The sequence below is a fragment of the Diuraphis noxia genome, unplaced genomic scaffold (genome assembly GCF_037042655.1).
Source record: "Diuraphis noxia isolate RWA-SAM2 unplaced genomic scaffold, SU_Dnox_SAM2 contig0019, whole genome shotgun sequence".
NCBI classification, from domain to species: Eukaryota; Metazoa; Arthropoda; class Insecta; order Hemiptera; family Aphididae; genus Diuraphis; species Diuraphis noxia.
In genome coordinates, this window is record NW_028301729.1 from 77,501 (window position 1) to 82,500 (window position 5,000).

The 5,000-nt window shown below is 63.1% G+C and overlaps 3 non-coding genes across 3 annotated transcripts in view; all 3 read left to right on the forward strand.

Moving 5' to 3' along the window:
- Positions 1 to 1,486: 1,486 nt before the first annotated feature.
- LOC149053968 (small subunit ribosomal RNA) lies at positions 1,487 to 3,974 on the forward strand. Its single transcript, XR_016192412.1, has one exon. It is a non-coding gene; the product is annotated as a small subunit ribosomal RNA (ribosomal RNA).
- A 210-nt stretch (positions 3,975 to 4,184) lies between these two features.
- LOC149053969 (5.8S ribosomal RNA) lies at positions 4,185 to 4,342 on the forward strand. The gene has a single exon (XR_016192403.1). It is a non-coding gene; the product is annotated as a 5.8S ribosomal RNA (ribosomal RNA).
- Positions 4,343 to 4,744: 402 nt separating this feature from the next.
- Positions 4,745 to 5,000, forward strand: part of LOC149053970 (large subunit ribosomal RNA) — a 4,199-nt gene continuing 3,943 nt past the window's right edge. The window contains exon 1 of the ribosomal RNA XR_016192419.1: positions 4,745 to 5,000. This exon is cut by the window's right edge and continues 3,943 nt beyond it. This is a non-coding gene — a ribosomal RNA (large subunit ribosomal RNA).

The window sequence follows — 5,000 nt, forward strand, 5'->3', positions numbered from 1 at the left end:
CGATGAACACGTTTTATTTTCCAGTCGACCGTCCACGGTGGTCCGTCGAGCCGGGGTAGGTCGCATGCGGGCTGCCCGGACGTCGACGTTGCACGGGGTTTCGAAACCGGAGTTTTTGGATCGCGATTTTTTCCAAACCCAATAACTCGTTATCGGTCGGTGTTCGGTGGACGAACCAAAGAGGTGATCTCGTCGGGCGCACCGAATACTATCAGGAATAGTAGGTCCGACGGACGTGATGCGATTTTTAAATATTTTTCGATTGTGCGATTGCGGCGGGGGTATTAGTGTTCGGGTGGGGGGAACCGATACGCGCGCCGATTGCGGTAGTTGACGGGCGCGCGTCCACTGTTGCACGAGCGACGCTACGCCATTACGGGTGGTCGGTTAGACGAAATGTATTATCACTGTCCCAATCCGCGCGCCCGGTGGTCGGTGTCGTAGGTGGTCGGCCGGCTAGATTTGCGTCCCGCCACTTTTTTTCGTGCCGTGCCGCCAAGCGGCGTGCGTACGGTGGTCGACGACTTGTAACAACGTTAGGCGAAATGCGATTGTGGCGGGGGTATTAGTGTTCGGGCGGGGGGATCCGATACGGGCGCGGATTGCGGTAGTCCACGGGCGCGCGTCCACTGTTACACGAACGACGCTACGCCATTAAGGTGGAAAAACCCGGGATTTTGTAAATTTGTGAGCGGTTCGGTCGTCGGCGTTGCAGTCGACGGCCGGCCGCCGATCACGAACACCACAACAGCAAAGCCACGGGCGACGCCGAAGACGGCGCGTACACCTCGCGGCGCCCACCGGTCGCCGCCAACTGACGGTCGTCCACGTACGCGGGACACCGTCGGTTGAGTGGCCGGTCCGGTGAGAGCCGGCGGAAGGTGACACGCGTCCGCGTTTCGGCCGCCGACCCATCTCGCAATCCGAGTGGCGAAACTCAACCGGCGCCGCGCGTCCACCAGCCGGTGTTTGCGCGGCGCGCGCCAATCCACACCGATGACGACTCCCGTTACCGTTCCGCGTGTCACGAACACTCGACGCCAGAACATTCCCGCCGCGGCCGGCCATCGTCGCCGCGCCCGGCGGTCGCCGGGGCGAAGCCACGGGACGGCGGACTTCGCGTCGCGTCCCGGCTTCCCCCTCGATCTCGGCTGGGGGCCGTTACGAATCGGGCGAGAGCCGGTCTCGGTACGCTCGCCGGGGACCCGTGCACACACCGTCACCCGAACCCGGCGGTCGACCGTCACCCGGTCCGTCTCGTCAACGTGTCGCACTCCGTGTGCCGACCACACCACACACACATTTTGTTGTTGTTGAACCGCGGTCGGTCGCGCGGCCGTGACCCACAGCGGTCCCGGCCACGCGATCGCCCTCGGCGTCGGCTCGCCGCCCCCTTCCGCGGGGCGTCGGACCGGCGCTCGGACGCACGCGTCCCAGGCCGCCACGCGCGTGGCGGTCGCGGGGCGCGGTAGCAGTAAACCCGAGATCCCTGGTTGATCCTGCCAGTAGTCATATGCTTGTCTCAAAGATTAAGCCATGCATGTCTCAGTGCAAGCCGCATTAAGGTGAAACCGCGAAAGGCTCATTAAATCAGTTGTGGTTCCTTAGATCGTACCCAAGTTACTTGGATAACTGTGGTAATTCTAGAGCTAATACATGCCGACAGAGTTCCGACCGTCGCGGCGCTCTCGGGCGTCGCGCGCGGGAGGAACGCTTTTATTAGATCAAAACCGGCCCGTCGCGGCGCGCTTCGTGCGCGTCCCGATCGCGGCCCGCGCAAAGACCTGGTGACTCTGAATAACTTCGAGCTGATCGCACGGTCTCCGTACCGGCGACGCATCTTTCAAATGTCTGCCTTATCAACTGTCGACGGTAGGTTCCATGCCTACCGTGGTGGTAACGGGTAACGGGGAATCAGGGTTCGATTCCGGAGAGGGAGCCTGAGAAACGGCTACCACATCCAAGGAAGGCAGCAGGCGCGCAAATTACCCACTCCCGGAACGGGGAGGTAGTGACGAAAAATAACGATACGGGACTCATCCGAGGCCCCGTAATCGGAATGAGAACACTTTAAAACCTTTAAACGAGGATCAATTGGAGGGCAAGTCTGGTGCCAGCAGCCGCGGTAATTCCAGCTCCAATAGCGTATATTAAAGTTGTTGCGGTTAAAAAGCTCGTAGTCGGATCTGTGTCTGGGCGGTGCCGGACCACCCTGGCGGTCCGGCGTGTCGCGGCCGGCCGTGCCGCGGGACCACGTGTCCCGTCGGCGCGGTCGCCGTCGCGCTCGTCAGCCGTCTCGGGGTGTTAGTTACCGGCACGTCGGCCGGACGTATTGTCGGCAGGCGGACACGTGTCTCGTGCTCCCGGCGCGCCGCGCGGCCACGCGTCGCGCGGCCGTCGGGGTTCGACGACGGCGGCCGCCTACTCCAATCTTGCTGCGCGGTGCTCTTCACCGAGTGCCGTCGGCGGGCCGACACGTTTACTTTGAACAAATTAGAGTGCTCAAAGCAGGCTCAAATCTGGCGGGGCGGCTTCACGGCCGTCTCGTCAAAAGGCCCTGAATACTGGTCGCATGGAATAATGGAACAAGACCTCGGTCCCGCGCATCTCCGCCCTTCGCGGGCGCGCGAAACCGCCTTCCGGGGCGTTTCCGTGCGCGGGCCGCCGGGCCGCGGGCGCCAGTCGCCCGCGCGTCCCGCCGGGCCGGTTTTCGGGACCGGAGGTAATGATCAACAGAGACGGGCGGGGGCATTCGTACCGAGACGTTAGAGGTGAAATTCTTGGATCGTCTCGAGACGAACTGACGCGAAAGCATTTGCCAAGTACGTTCTCGTATGATCAAGAACGAAAGTTAGAGGTTCGAAGGCGATCAGATACCGCCCTAGTTCTAACTGTAAACGATGCCAGCTAGCGATCCGCCGGCGTTTCATTAACGACCCGGCGGGCAGCTTCCGGGAAACCGAAGCTTTTCGGTTCCGGGGGAAGTATGATTGCAAAGTTGAAACTTAAAGGAATTGACGGAAGGGCACCACCAGGAGTGGAGCCTGCGGCTTAATTTGACTCAACACGGGAAACCTCACCAGGCCCGGACACCGGAAAGATTGACAGATTGAGAGCTCTTTCTTGATTCGGTGGGTGGTGGTGCATGGCCGTTCTTAGTTGGTGGAGCGATCTGTCTGGTTAATTCCGATAACGAACGAGACTCTGTCCTGCTAACTAGGCGGGTAAACCCGGGTCGGCGTGGGCGCGGCGCCGGCGGTTTCGGCCGTCTGCGTTCGCGTTCCCGTCGGCTCGGCCCGGTATCCCCGAACGCGTTCGCCCGTCGTCCACGGCGGTCGTCGGGCGCGGCCGCGCCATCCGCGTCCCGGCGTGCGGCGGGCGTGCGGGGGTCGGGGGGCAACCTCCGGTCGCCGTGCGTCAGTCGTGCGCTGGGCTCCGCGGTGAAGCGCGCCGCGTTCGCGGCCGTCGCCGGCGGATCACGATACGTTACTAGGGCTACCGCCGGCTCCCAGGAGCTTAAACTCTTCTTAGAGGGACAGGCGGCGGACGAAAATAGCCGCACGAGACTGAGCGATAACAGGTCTGTGATGCCCTTAGATGTTCTGGGCCGCACGCGCGCTACACTGAAGGAATCAGCGTGTGTTAACATTCCTGGGCCGACAGGCTTCCGGGTAACCCGCTGAACCTCCTTCGTGCTTAGGGATCGTGGCTTGCAATTTTTCCACGTGAACGAGGAATTCCCAGTAAGCGCGAGTCATCAGCTCGCGTTGATTACGTCCCTGCCCTTTGTACACACCGCCCGTCGCTACTACCGATTGAACGACCGCAGTGAGGTCTTCGGACTGGACGCGCGTTATTCGGCCCCCTCGGGGGCTGGGTCGTCGCGCGACCGGGAAGATGACCGAACTCGGCCGTTTAGAGGAAGTAAAAGTCGTAACAAGGTTTCCGTAGGTGAACCTGCGGAAGGATCATTAGAGACGGGCCCGCGGCGCCGGCGACTCGCTTGCCGGTCTCGCGCGCGCCTAATCCGACCCCGTGGCCGCGTGCGCTCGCGCGCGACAACCGCGCACGGTTGTCGTCCGCCGACCGCCCGCGCGCCGCGACCCCCGACCGAGAGTCGACCGAAAGATGGTTACCGTCGTCGGAAGACGATTGTGTAAACGAAAAAAAAAAAACAAACACCCGACCCCGAACGGCGGATCACTTGGCTCGTGGATCGATGAAGACCGCAGCTATCTGCGCGTCGTCGTGTAATCCGCAGGTTATACGAACATCGACCAGTCGAACGCACATTGCGGCCTCGGTGACCCGCGGGTCCCGGGCCACGCCTGTCTGAGGGTCGTATACCGGATACTCGGCCAGACCGATGCGCCGGCACGGCAGGCGTCCGGCGGAGCGCGCGCGCCGCGTCCGGTCCTCACGGGGACCGGCGCCCGCGCGCCCGTCGGCCGCACGCCGCGCCCGCGCGAGTTTGGCGGCTCGACCGGGGAAAACGCGGGCTACCGCTCGCGGCTGCCCCCGGTCGTCCGCCCAAGTTGTGACGGCAAACAGTCACGGGTTCTCGCGCCGTCGAACGGCACGTCCCCGTCCGCCCGCCGCGCGAGAGCGCGGCCGGGTCGGCTGAGAGTCGTCCTCGAGACGCCACCTCTCCGGCAACCGAGAAGCGGACGCGGACCGTCGCCGCGCGGACGGAGCGCGGACCCGCGCACCAGTTACCACCACCACACGTACCACACACTTGTTCCGACCTCAGATCAGGCGGGACTACCCGCCGGATTTAAGCATATTAATAAGCGGAGGAAAAGAAAACAACCGTGATTCCCCCAGTAGCGGCGAGCGAACAGGGAAAAGCCCATCGCCGAATCCCGCCGCGCACTTTTGTGTCGCGGCACGTATGGGAGTTGTGGCGTACGGGCCGGCCTCGTTGCCGGGGCGCACGTGACGGTCCAAGTCTCCCTTGAACGGGGCCATGGCCCGCAGATGGTGCCAGGCCAGTAGAG